Below are 13,108 nucleotides of genomic sequence, written 5' to 3' on the forward strand. Positions count from 1 at the left end.
GTTTTTAAATACGTAAAATAAAGCATATGGTTTACAAAGGAAAAACTTTTATGAAATACAGTTATCAAAATATCAAAAACATTTATAATACAGTACATATATGCTTCTTTATTATCACATTAAATAATAAGATATAAGGGTAGGTCTGATAACTCCTATAAATGATATCTCAGGCTATCTGCAAAACAGTAATGTTTTATGGAAATAGCTGTGATTTCTATTAGTGACAAATCACAACTATTGCTTATTATAATACTATTGTGGTTTGTTGTCCACATTCATACTTGAAGGAAACACTAAATTTTCATTAGAGGTTAATGAAAACAAAGGTTTTTTTCCTCCTGCCATTCATGTTCTTGAACTCTTTGTATTCTCTCTATAGACCTCATTTCTTCATTTCTTTGCAAAGATGTTTTGAAAGTCTCTTCCTGACTTCCAAGCTTTTATCTTATCTTATCTTATCTCTGCTCTTACACATTGATTAGTGTGATTGTTTGACTAGTATCTGTCCCCCTGCTGGATTGTGATCTTGAAATAGATAGGAACATTTGTCACTTTTTTGTTTTTGTCTTTGTAGCTTCAGTGCATAGTGTCTGGTGCAGAGTAAGTGTTTACCAGATACTTGCCAAATTATTAGATGAATGAACCTAAGGAATATTAAAGTATATGATTGGTTTGGTGTGCCTTGTACTTCACTGAGGCTGGTTCCTGGACATTCCCCAATGTCTTAGTTCATCCTGGCTGCTATAATACCATAATCTGGGTAGCTTATAAACAACCTATTTATTTCTCACAACTCTGGAGGCTGGGAAGTCCAAGGTCAAGCACTAGCAGATTTATGTCTGGTGACTCATTTCCTGGTTCATAGATAGCACCTTCTAGCTGTGTCCTCACATGGCAGAAGGGATGAGGCAGGTCTTTCGGGCCTCTTTTATAAGGGCACTAATCCCATTCTAATAACCCCCAAAAGGTCACACCTCCTAACACTATCACATTGATGATAATGTTTTCAGCATATGAATTTGGGGGGACACGTATATTCAGACCATGGTGTACCCACTTACCTTTATGGATGTTCGCAAACCCACTGTTCAACGTTCTCACTTTGTTGTTCATTTTTTCGGTTTTAAATTTAGTACAGAAACCATTTTGATTATCTTTGGCATTTTCTGCAAACCTCAGATTATTGTGGGCTTCATTTTCACAGCTTTATAGGCTTGATCTCCCTCTTATTTTAATTTTGATTACATACCCTTCTTTAATCTTTGGTCATTGTTTTTTTTTGTCTTTATCATTGTAGCTTAACCTTTGGAAGTAGGGTTGGTTGTGAGAGGGACTTTGAACCTTTACTTTTGAATATTTGAATTTTTCATAGTCAGCATGTGTTAATTTTATTATTAAATAAAAATCATAATGGGGAGGGTCACTTACGAGGGTACCCATTTTTCTCCACACTTTTACCAACACTGCATATTATGACTGTTTGTATGTGTGTTGTCAGTGTGAGAGTGGAAAATTGTATCTTGTTTTTATTAGCATTTCCCAAGTTACTAATGAGATTGAAAATCTTTTTGCACGTTTACTGGTCTTTCATATTTCTCTTCTTTTATACAAAAATACATGTGAAGTACTTAGAGCAGTGTCTGGCACGTGATTCATGCTATATAAAGTAGCATCATTATTCCTCTTTCAAATGTCTGGCCTTAGATTACAGCCATCATTTTACTCAATTCTGCTTCCCAGAGCCCAGAGCACAGTTTTTTCTAATGTTCTTTCCTTAACTGATACGACGCTTCCACTTTGTCCTTGCTGGCGTCTTTTATTTTCTAGCGGCCCACCCCTGCTGCTCAGGTTTGGGGTGGAGAATAATGCAGGGCGTTCCGGCCAGGTGTGTGTTCCTTCTCTCTGCTCCGAGCTGCTGTCCTCCTTGTCCACCAGCTGCATGATCTGAAGGGGAACCTGTGGGTCCTCTGTACCTCTCTGCTGTGACAACAGCCTGCCACCTGTCAGACTTCCCTACGCCCTACCGAGGTCCTTCTAACTCCCGGGTAGGAAACACGCCATCCCTTCTCAAGGAGCCACAGGCACTGCAGTTTCTGATGACTGCAAGAGTTCTGAGCCCCAGAAGCCTCCCCGACAGGGACAATGGTCTCCCCATGTTCTTTCAGCCTTTCCACTCGCCTTCCATCCCAGCCAGAGGAGAGATGGACGGTGGCTGCCACTCTCTGTACCTGTTCTAAAGGACACTCAGTGCTCTGCCTGCTCTGTTTTGTTAACCCTACACGTCATTTTGTGCTTTCTGGAAGTTCCTTCATTTTGGTGGCCTCGGCTAACTACTGCCCAGTTTCCTCTGAGGAGGTTGGCATGGGCGAGGCTGTGACTTTGAAGGTTTCTATCACCAGTTAGTTGCTTATTTGATTCAAAATTAAGGCCAAATTAAGAATTCCCTGTTTTGTTTCCTCCATCTGGTAGATGACATTTTGGCAAGTCAGGAATTTATCAGAGACTCTGTGTGTGTGTGTGTGTGTGTGTTTGTGTGTGTGTGTTTGCATTAGCTCACTTTAACTTTTTGTTTTGAAATAATTTCAGACTTATAAAAATGTTGCAGAAATATTACAAAGAATTCCAGAATACCCTTTACCCAGATACCCTAAGTGTTAATGTGTTACATAACCACAGTATAATCATCAAGCCAGAAAATTAACACTGATATAAAGTTATCTATTTTACAGATCTCAAATTTTGCCAGCTGTCCCACCAATATATATTTTTACTGGTCCAGGGTCTGATTCAAGATCACACATTGCCTTTGGTTGTCCCATCTTCTTAGTTTCATTTAACCTGGAACAGTTAGAGGGCTGGCTTTTTAAAGGGGCATTACTACCAGCTGATATCCGAATAGTTGTGTGTGTTCCCGTCTCGGAGGGTATTTGGGGACTGATGTCACTCTCTTGCCTCCATCTAGGCAATAATTCACATCTTTCCATGGTCAAACCACATACGTTTCTCTCTCTCTGTCATCTTCCAAAGGCTCTCTGACATGTACTCAATCTCGGGTTCGTAGATTTCCTTATAATGCATCTATTTCTTTCCAACATGTTTGCCTTCTACCCTGTCTGCTCACGTCATGTAGTCTTCCTTGTGCAGTTTACTGCGTTTATTATCTATATCGTAGTTGTCGGTTTAAAGACATCTGAGGCCATAATATGGTCTTAATAGACATTCCAAGGAGTGACCTCCCACCCCCAGCGGCAGCACCAGTTCCTGTGGGCCGTCTCGCAGATACTGGGCGGTGATTCATGGGAGTGGAGATTATGGTTGGATTAGCTTCAACTTTTTTTCCCCCCTCTGTGGGAAAGGCAGTTTATAAAAGAAAGATTTTTTAAGAGTAACTTTGTTCATTTGAAGAATGACTGAGCTGGCTCTTACGTCCATTTCTGCAGTTTTTTCTTATGCTCTAAAAGCCAGAAAGTGGTAATATTTGTTAGAGATCAAATCAAAGGTGGTTATTTTAAAACATACGCTGACAGAAGGACCCAGAGGCATTGTGAGTATTAGGAAGTCTGTGAATTAGGTTGTTTGCTTTGTGGTGAGGTATGAAACAAGATAAGCATTTTTGAAAAATGATCTTTGGGTTGGTTTGCTGAGCCGGGTCAAGTGTGGTCAAGTGAAGAGAGCCCTGATGTTACCGTGTTCTTCTTAGTTGTGTTCCCCCGAATCCTGTTCCGTGACCCTGACAGAAAACACCAGGACAAGTAAACACATCCTAAAAGCAAAGCTATTTTCTAGTATGGTTGAAAAACCCTTCCCTTTTGGTTCTTTGGAAGACAGCACAGCCGTGCGGTCTAGTGGTTACAGCCAAGGGCGGCTCTGGGGGTGCGGGGGGGCCCACCAGCCCAGCCGGCTGCCCTCGCTCCCACGCGCTGTGTGGTCTTGACCCGATGCCCAGAAGAGTGAGGTTACCCCACTCTCTACCTCTTTATTTTTAACAGCAAAAAAAGAGAGAGAGAAGGGGATGGGGAACCAGTGAGCTGAAATTTCTCAGGTTAAAAATATGTCCTCTTACAATTAATCACTGCTAATTAGTTTCGTTTTCACCACGAATCTAAACAGAGCTTTTGCCTCAGTCAGACTAACAAAATCATGAACATTCCTGGGGTAAATTGCTGGGGACTTTCGGTTTGTACGGAGGGGCGGTGGTGATGGTGTCCAGCACTGAGGTATATTGGAGTCCTTTTTAACTTTCTCTTCTTGGAACTACTTTGCTGAGATGGATGTCATCTTTCTGCTAGAGTATTGTTGGCAATGCCAGATGTGTGGATGGGTAATAATACCCTGGTTTGGCTTAGTTTTTCCACCTAGTTCATACTGTGCTGTCATCTCAGGAAGATGTCAACTTACTGAGGACAGGGATCAATCATGTCCTTTATGTCTTTAATATCACCTGCATATGGTGCTTTGCCGTGAAACATCATGAGCACTCATTACTCACTGAGTTAACTTGGAGGCGGTGAGTCGGGTGGTGGTCTGTTGTCTAGTCCATAATCAAGTTCATTTGTTCTGGGTCATTTATTAGGTTCTGGTCATTATTGAGCCTCCATAAATAGAAATCCAATCTTCACTTTCTTGTTCTTCACTATAACCCCAGCTCCTAGAACAGCTCCTGGCCAAGATCATTGAGCATATTGGTTGAGAATCTATGCTCAGTAAATATATTTTTTTAAGCCAGGCACCTTTCACTCTTAGCTACCCCTGAGGCAGGGGTAGGTAGCTACCCCTGAGGCTCAGGCAGGAGGATCGCTTGAGCCTTGGACTTCAAGACTGCAGTGCACTATGATTGTGCCTGTGAATAGTCTACTTGAACTCCAGCCTGGGCAAGAAAAGATTCCGTCGCTTCTTTTTCTTTTTTTTTTTTTTAAGATAGAGTCTTGCTTTGTTGCCCAGGCTAGAGTGAGTGCCGTGGCGTCAGCCTAGCTCACAGCAACCTCAAACTCCTGGGCTCAAGCGATCCTCCTGCCTCAGCCTCCCAAGTAGCTGGTACTACAGGCATGCGCCACCATGCCCGGCTAATTTTTTTTTCCTATATATATTAGTTGGCCAATTAATTTCTTTCTGTTTACTCACTCTTGCTCAGGCTGGTTTTGAACTCCTGACCTCGCGCAATCCGCCTGCCTTGGCCTCCCAGAGTGCTAAGATTACAGGCGTGAGCCACCACTCCTGGCCAAGATTCCGTCTCTTAAGAAAAAAAAAAAAAGAAAAAGAAAAATTTTAAATATTTTTGAATGGATGAGATAAAAAGAGCCCAAGGACATATTTTTTTTTTTTTTGAGACACAGGCTTTGAACTCGCTGCATTTATTTCCATGTTGCTCAGAACGCCCGCTCAGTTCCTCACTGATGGTTGGTATCTGGCAGAAACCGTGTGCTGCAGCAGAGAGAGTCTCAGCCCAGAGTCTTGTTAGGGCCCACGGGTCAGGAATTGGTGGAGAAGTTCATAAGTTGTCTCTAGCACCAACAGTAAAATGAGGATGGGTATGTTTGTGTGTGTATAGGTACATATATATGTATATAATATGAATATATACATGTATTATACTTACATGTATGTACTATGTATATATTTTAATTTCTTGTCATCTGCTGGCTTTCCTTGAATTTATGAAAAATACATAATTGTGCTCAGAGTTCTAGTTCCTGGTAGCCAGGTTGCCATGGAGTAAAAGCACAAGTGTGACCACCAGCCTCCTTGTTGCCATGCTGAAGAGGCTAAGAGTGGATAGGTAAATGTTGATCTTAGCGTTTCCTTTCCTGAGGTGAATCCTTTCCTTTAGCTCCTTATTTAGAATGTTAAAAGCACATACCCTAAAAAAGTCTGTGTATGCATGTATGCACGCAGCCCTGAAATGGTGAGGTGCAGCAGATAAGTTGGCAGTAGTCATTTATTATAATTCTACACGTGGGTTTCACTCTGTATGCAGGTGGATTGCTATTCTAGTTCACTCCATTGGTAACAGTAAAATGGTTAAATGCATGGGCTTTGGAGTCAGCCAGACTGACTATGAATCCTGATTCTACTGTAGAGCCTGGAACAATTTACCTAATTTCTGTGAGCCTCAATTTACCCAGCTGTCAAATGGGCAGAGTAATAGTACTTATGATATTTGAGGAGTTAACACATTGTTTCACGTCCAGTCAATAAAACTAGCTGTCTGGTTGACAAAATGAGTTCCCGGGAATTTTAGATTCTGTACATGCCTGCATATATATCACGTTATTGTCTAGAGAGTGATAAAGTCTATACTGACTCCGTGCCGACTGCCTTTGGGCTAGTATTAGTCAGTTGAACTATAATAATTCAGAGAAACCTAAGTATGATATATTTTGTTTTTTGGAACAGAGCTTAGAAGGGGATATAAAGCAAGAAAGCAAAAATAATAATACTTTACAAAAATCTTAGGACTCAAATTTGGAGGGAAATATGATTCTGAAATTGTCAGGCCAGTTTTGTTAATGTCGTGCAGAAATGACCTACGGAAGCTTTCTATAACAGTTTAATTTGCAGAGATAGTTGAATTATTCTGACAGACACTCGGGTGTACGACTGTCCAGTCTTTGTTGTGAAAAACTCCGAGGCCACATGACGAATACATTCCTCTGTGTGAACACGCTCAGGACCCAAGCTGTGTCACTCTCACCAGTTCCCATATAAGCCTTCATTTTTGCCACTGTCGTCTCTTTTGTCCTAAAATCCAATCATAATGAGTATTTTCCTTCTGCTGTTCTCTGGTTAGGGCCAATATTACCCCCATCAAAATCCATTTTTGGAGGTTAAGGTCAATTTTACCCAGAAGGTAGGCTATTTCTTTGGTTAGGTATCAGTATTTTTACTTGGGTTCGAGACTTTTCGGTACAACGTTCTATAAACTCCAACCACCATGTAGTTGGGTTTGTCAGTATATTCATCAGAATCGAAGGAGGATTGGTGCAAGCAGAGGAAACAGACACAGAGGGGAAGTTTGAGGGGCAGCGTTGCGGAGGGATGTAGCAGGAACGTGATTGAGCTGCACTGATTTGGTGAACCAGGCTTCTCTCTCTCGGATCGGTGGGTCACTGTGGGCAGGCATGTGGCGGCAATGTCTGTGCACCCTCTGTAGTGCCACGCAAAGTGTTTGCATGTGGACACGCTAAGGAGAAAAGTCCGTAGCGTTTATTAGTTTGTCAGAGGTCTCTGTGGTCTTCTGCTCATAAGTGACAACTGGGAACCCAGTTGTTTCATGAGAATAAATATTTGCAGGGGGGGCTCTCTGTTCTTCATACCGAGAAAAGTACTGGCATGTTATCTTTCCTGGGCCCATTTGGGAGGACTTTGGAAGGCCACCGTCAAGTGCATTTGTCTGCTATCTGCCTGCATCTTGAGCTTGCACAGAGGTAAAATACAACCTCATTTCTCTCACAGATGAGTTAAAGGGAGAACAAACTTTTAAGATGTGGGTTGCAGGTGTGTGTGTGTAATAGAGAGAAGTGGGGGAAATCAAGGGGAGGGAGTGTGACAGGCAGAGCGAGAGGCACCCACACGCATTTGAGGGGATTTTCCGTCTCACTGTTGGGTTTCCATGTTGGATCAATACTAATGGTGTTTACTTCATTTTCATTAGTGCATGTGCTTTCCTTTCTTGACTGCTACAGTTAACAATTACACTCAGACTAGTGTGTGATTTTTTTTTTTTTTTTAACTTTTTGGGATAGCTTTTACAAGTTTTGCTTACAAAGAGAAGTAGAATCAATGTCACCTTTTTTTTTTTTTTTTCCTGAACAACTCTGTTCCTTTCTATTTCTATTCTCGGTTCAACCAAGAAATCCTTAAGATGATCCTGTCTTAAGTTTCTTGTTTGTTTAGTTTGGAATATGCAGTGTACCTTTTTACTGAGATATTTAGTAGAGGGACAATTCTTATATTGCTTAAATGTCATCAATTCAAAGGCATGCCATCAATTTAATAATCACTTTCGGGGAGCAAGAAGGAAACATTGCGTTAAATATAAAAATGGATTATAAGATGTGTTCTGATTTCAGGGAAAAAAGGTGTATTAGCATCAAGGAAATATGGTACATATAAATTCCTAGGATTTGCTGTGATTGGCCTATATAGGAAAATGATAAAGCAGGAAGTTTTTTGGTGGGAGGGTCATCATTAGCAACTTCTTTACAAATCCAATGAATACTATGGACTCTCTAAGAAATGAGCACACCTACAAAACAATTTTGGCACCACATTTATGGGGGTTTATGGATCCCCTGAGTCTATGCATACTATAGATCTCCAGCACCAAGCATTGTAGAATAGCATGTCCTTGTTTAACACTATTGGCAAAGCTCTCCAAGGAATGGCTGAGGAAGGCATTTTGTAATGTTTTGTTAATGTATCAGGAACCTTGTTTAGATTGTTAACACCAAAAGATTCTTTAGGCCTTTAACAGGGAAAATGGAAGTAGACAATGACCAATTCCAGATGTTAGTCTCCTCCATGGCTTCTTTGGCTAGGATGCATCTTGTGCTGTCCTTATGCAACTTGTAGCACACTCAGAGTGAATCCTTATAAAGCGTTCTGCTCACTTGGCCTTCCTCCTCCAGAATGCCAGACTCTTGGCTGCAGCAGTGAGTGGAGTCTAGCCAGCCTGGTTACTTCTTCAGAACAGTCTCTGTAGGGCTTCTTTTACTTGGGACTTTTGAAGACAACAGAGCATTAGTTGGGAATACTTAAACCCATACGATAAAATGAAACCATGCATGGTATCAAGCATGATTAAAAGTGCAGGGGTCCTTGTTTATCTATGTTTTCGTTATCTGAGTCCTTGAAGTTATAAGCTTACCTAGGGAAGCAGAAGTTGATGATTAATTGAAAATATTAACTAATGAGTGACCACTGATAAAATTAATCATAGCTCAAACAGTCATTCTCATGTAACACTTTAATATATCCTGTCTGTGTCTTGGTCTGTCTCAAAATGGCAGATTAAACAATCAAAAGCAGGAAAAATAAATTGTACATTTTACAAAAGGTGCAGGATTTTATGAAATCCGTGAAAGTGGTATTGGAGACCTCCTGAATAGTGTATGTAGTCATGGACGGAGGATTATTTAGCAGGGTTGGAGCAGTTAACAGTTGATAAAGAGAAAACACATGAGATGATGACTTGATAGGCACTTGACAGGAGAATGATTTGAATCAAAGGATTAGGAATGGACTCTGGGAAAATTGATGAGGCTCTCAATTGTTTTTGCAAGAACGACCATCTTTTTAATGGTGCTGGTAAAGTCGAACTTTTAATGAATATCTTTACGGCATTATCATAAAATCTTGTAAGAAACATGGTATCTCTCATCAGCATTTAATTTTGTCTTTTGAGATTTTGTGCACTTAAGAAGGTAAAATCTTACTTAAATATAAAGTCATCTTATTTTGATTATTTGTTGTTTGATTTTTCAAGATGAAGTTCCATTTACCCTCCCCTCCCATCCTAGCCCAGACCATTATTTGACCATGAAATGTTGCTTCTCACATTAAGGGGATTGACTTGGTGCCTTTGCCTTGGTACCAGTTACCCTATGGTGATAAGGCCTTTTTCCTACACACTATTATGATGTAAAATAGGCAGTGGTTTTGATGTAGATTTCTGGGTCCACCTCTCAATGGAGAGTCTCTGATCTAGTTTGATCTAGATTTCTGTGCCACACTGTTTTTTATCCCCTGCTACCCTGTGCCGGGAAGCCTGTCCTTGCATCGTAATGCACACTGCTTTTTATAGAAAGTGCGCCAGCATTCTGTGCCACGACTCAGAGTTCAGTTTAAGTACAGGGAATGCAGCAATTGAACTGTGAAGGGAACTCGTGCCTGTCAGAACATGGCAAACATCTTTCTCCTTCTTTCTCTTTCTCTCTCTTGCTGCCTTTAAATCCTCCCACTTTCATATATTGCCTTTTGCACATGCTCAAGTTCTCAATCTGGAAAGGTCCTTGGACTGTGGTGGCATACGCCTTTGAGATATACTGCAGATAGCTTTTCTAGAGAGATTTCTATTTGGTAATGTTTCAGTGAAGAATGACTTGCAACTTTATCATAACTTGAACATATTTGAAATAACAGAGGGGGTTGTGTGTAAGGGGCCTTCTCTCTGTCTTAAAATAAAAACCAGTGATGAGGAATTCAGAGCACAGATACGAAAATTTGAACAGAGGGCCCCCCAAGCATGTATGGTCATTTTTCATTTAAAGGATATTTTGGGGGGCTTTAAGTCCTGTTTGGATATACCATTCCCCCCTCTCCCACCCCTCCCCCTGATTTGACACCCAGATGATGCTTTAAACAAGTTTTGTAATTGTGTTGACTCAGCTTTTATGCAAAGATAATCTCAGTAAAATGACTGAATATTTAGTTAACTGGAAGATTGAAAAAGCCTCTGAAGTGCTGTTACAACCAGAGCTAAAAATAAATGCATGAGCCATATTTTGAATATTTTTTAAAAATAAACTATATAAACAGATCCTTTTTTCATTAACCTTCCTCAAATAGTGTGACCTTGAGATGCAGGTATGCTAATATGTAGGGGAAAAGTATCATTAGAAAATTAAATATAGAGAAAATGTGCATGTTTGTTCTTACTTCATGTTTCCAATGGAATAAGGAATGATTAAACTCACAGACTGTCAGAACTGGAAGAGACCTTAACAGTCACCTTGAACGTTTCTCTCATTTATAGAAAAAAAGGCCCAGAGAAGTCAAATGAATTCCCTGACTCACACAAGTATAGTGGTGAGGTCAGAACTAGAACCCAGGGCTGCTGCCTCCTAATTTCATGCTCTTTTCATTATGCCATGCTAGTATGTGGATATTTGTAAGAATGGTATGGTAAAAGCTCTATTTTATTTTATTTTATCATTCTGTTTATTTATTTATTTTATCATTCTTTGTCAAACTTACTAGACACTCACGTCACTCAGTGTGTTAGTTTTCCATCAGTGTAACAAATCACCGCAAAAACTGAGTGGCTTAAAACAGCGTCCATTCCTTAGCTCGTAGTCCTTCAGCTTGGAAATCTGGTGTGATTAGTCTGGGTTCTCTGCTGAGGCTGGAGATTCAGGTGTTGGCTGGCTGTGCTTGGGTCCTTTTCCAAACTCAGTGCTGTGATTGTCAGAATTCAGTTTCTTGTGGTCGTAGGACTTGAGTGTACAAACCCTTGCTGGCTGTCAACTGGGATCCCTCTTGTAGAGGCAGCTCCCTGCTCCTCATCACCTGACTCTTCTGTGTGCAATCCAACAACAGCGTGTTGAATCCTCCTTATACTTCAAATTTCTTCTTTTTTTTTTAACTACCAGATAAAATTCCTGGCTTTCAAGAGTTCTCATGATTCCATTAGGCCCATTTGGTCAATCTCCGTATTTTGAGGTCAACTGACTTGGGACTCTAATTACATCTGCAAAACCCCTCCAACCGTAGCATAATGCCTAGATAAGTGTTTGAATAACTATGGGATGGAAATCTTGGGGGAGCCATCTTTAGAATTCTGCTGGCCACACCCGGCTTATCTGGTGGCTAAACTTTGGACCAACCCTAACGTTGGTGACACTGTTGTGAACCTAGAAATAAAGATGGGAAAAGGCAGATATGTGGGATTGGTGTCTTTTTGTATTCCAAGGGCTCAGTGATGGAAATGGCCTCAAGACAGCTATAACTGTCACTAAACCCATGCACTTGGTTGTTGCATAGAAAAGGCAGAGCTGTGCCTGATGGCCGTAGTTGAAGTTGTCTCCAAATAAAGCAGCTGAGACAACCCGATGCAGCAAGAATTGATTGTTGGCAGCAGCACAGAGAAATTAATGATAAAAGCGAAGTGATCTTGATGTACACACTTCTGTACTCCTCATAATGACAGAGCACCAGATAGTATTGATAGTAATGAACCCAAGTCGACAAAAACACACTGAGTTTCATTTCCTGAGTTTATCATCTATGAAATACAGCAGTATCCCCTTATCCACAGTTTAACTTTCTGCAGTTATCCGCTGTCAACCGTGGTCCGAAAACATTAAATGGAAAGTTCCAGAAATAAGCAATTCATAAGTTTTACATTGCGCGCCATTCTGAGTAGCCTGATAAAATCGCTGGGAACATCAATCCTCCTTTTGTCCAGTGCTATCCACCCATGAGTCACTTAGTAGCTATCTAGGTTATCAGATGGAAAAAAAGAAACATAAATAGGGCTTGGTAATATCTGAGGTTTCGGGGATCCACTGGGGGTCTTGGAATGTATCACCTGTAGATAAGGAGGTCTGCGGTAAAGTGAAAGAAAGTCCTATCCAAAAATGGTTTAAAGTTTTGTGCCTAACTCAATTAGAAAAATAGTCCATTTCAGTGGAACTCCAGTGGCTTCTCATCATGTAGAATAAAACCCAAACCCCTGATGTGGTTAGAAAGGCCAGCCTCTTTGGCCATCTCTCTGTGCTCCAGTATGCCAAATTCTTCCCCACCTCAGGGCCTTTGCACAATGCCAGTCTGCCAGTCTTCAGTGTTCTTCCTTCAGTTTTTCACGTGCCTTTTTTCATAGCTTGCTCACTCTTCTTCAGATCTCAGCCTAAATATCATCTTCTAAGAGAGGTTTTTCCTAATTATTTTATAGAATTACCACCTTCTTCCCAAATCACCTGCTTATCTTCAGAACAGCCTACTTTGTTTACTTCTTTATGATGTGTCTCCCTCCTTTAGGATGACACTCCTTTGAATTAGACTTTATCTAACCTACCTTTGTCTCTCTGATATCTAGATCAGGGCCCAGCACATAGTAGTCACTATTTGTGGGATGTTAAAAAAAAAGATGTCCAGAGACATGAAATGTTCTGTTGTCAAAAAGGGAAATCATGGAATTACAGGGAGTAGCATTCTGAGTTTTAGGAAATTTCAGCCTGTCCCTTGACATGTTGGTGCTCTGAATTGCCACTTTCCCAACTGGAATAAGAATGGTGTAATGGCTACCCCAAGAACATGTACTTAAACTTAGTAATAGATAAGATTGGTCTCCTGAACCGTTGATATTTTCAGCTATTCTCCCACAAGG

At 40.7% G+C, this 13,108-nt stretch overlaps 1 protein-coding gene and 1 long non-coding RNA gene across 4 annotated transcripts in view; both read left to right on the forward strand.

The window, feature by feature from the left end:
* Positions 1-13,108, forward strand: part of ARHGAP26 (Rho GTPase activating protein 26) — a 427,310-nt gene that overhangs the window by 164,147 nt on the left and 250,055 nt on the right. The gene's annotated exons all lie outside the window — the stretch shown is intronic.
* The window catches only part of LOC142863096 (uncharacterized), a 47,665-nt gene that overhangs the window by 9,457 nt on the left and 25,100 nt on the right, over positions 1-13,108 (forward strand). Inside the window, exon 2 of the long non-coding RNA XR_012913972.1 lies at positions 1-13,108. This exon is cut by the window's right edge and continues 25,100 nt beyond it. This is a non-coding gene — a long non-coding RNA (uncharacterized LOC142863096).

This window comes from Microcebus murinus, chromosome 21, assembly GCF_040939455.1.
Source record: "Microcebus murinus isolate Inina chromosome 21, M.murinus_Inina_mat1.0, whole genome shotgun sequence".
Taxonomy (NCBI): domain Eukaryota; kingdom Metazoa; phylum Chordata; class Mammalia; order Primates; family Cheirogaleidae; genus Microcebus; species Microcebus murinus.